This window comes from Helobdella robusta, assembly GCF_000326865.2.
Source record: "Helobdella robusta unplaced genomic scaffold HELROscaffold_3, whole genome shotgun sequence".
NCBI classification, from domain to species: domain Eukaryota; kingdom Metazoa; phylum Annelida; class Clitellata; order Rhynchobdellida; family Glossiphoniidae; genus Helobdella; species Helobdella robusta.
In genome coordinates this window covers 8,269,311-8,270,667 of record NW_008704501.1, presented here as the reverse complement: position 1 = coordinate 8,270,667, position 1,357 = coordinate 8,269,311, and positions in this window count along the sequence as shown.

Below are 1,357 nucleotides of genomic sequence, written 5' to 3'. Positions count from 1 at the left end.
ACAATAATAATAATAATATTACGAAGACGAAGTAGGGAAGAGATTTACATATGCATGCAATAACAAACAATGGATGAACGAAAAATACAAACAAAGAGAGGAAAAAACGCCATGAAAATATTTTTTTTTACAAGTTTTTGAATTTAAAAAAAATAATATTTTAATAACTTTTTTTTTGGTCTAGAAATTAAATTAAAAATTTTTTTCCATGGCGGACTTTTTTGCAGAAAGTTATAAATTTTTTTAATTTTATTTAAAATTTTTTATTTTTTTCTGTCTTAGTGTGCGTGTGTTTGTCTGTGTGTGTGTTTGTGTGTGGTATGTGTGTGTTTGTTAATAATGATTTAACGAATATAATATGCCTCAATGAATAAGGATTTCGTTGCAACAACATCAGCAACAACATCAACAAAAACAACAACATCAACAACAACATCATCAACAACAGCAACAACAACATCAACAACGCCAACATCAACAACAACAACAACAGCATCAACAACAACATCAACAAAAACATCAACAAAGATGATAATAATAATAAAAATAAATTTGAATCTAATACGATAATTATTAGGTGAAAAGCGTTCCAAGACATCCTTTATCAAGACACGTTTAATAAGCATTAATTTTGTTGTTGTTGGCGTTGTTGTTGATGCTGTTGTTGTTGTTGATGTTTGTTTGCATGTTTTTCTGTTTGTTTTTTTGTCTGTTTGTTTGCCTGTTTGTTTGTTTGTTTGTTTGTGTGTTTGTTTGTTTGTTTGTTTGTTTGTTTGTTACAAACTACAGACTTGATATTTTGATATTACGATACTGTTGTTGTTGATAATAGTGTTGAGTAATAACAACAACAACAATACTAACAACAACAATAATAACAATAACAATAATAATAATAATAATAATTATTTTTATTATCCCTTTATTACTTTTAATATTATTCACATTATATGATCCATAGCTTGGAGCTTCGTAACGAAATTGAATTAAAAAATCGTAAAAAAAAGTCTTTCTATGTTCTCCTGTCTATGTTTTTAACTATCATCATCATCATCATCATCATCATCATCATCATCATCGTCATCATCATCATCATCATCTTGGGATCATCATCATCGTCGGCATCATCATCATCATCATCATCATCATCGTCGTCGTCTTCACCATCATCATCATCACCAGCATGTACTTGGTGGAAAATGACGCATGAACTTGATAATAAATCACGGAAAAAAATTTCCTTATCAATCTTTTCTCTCTCTCTCTCTCTCTTTCTCCCTTTTCTTCTCTCTTTCAAACTCTTTCCCTCTCTCTTTCTTTCTCACATTTTCCCATTATTTCTCATTTCTTCTTTACT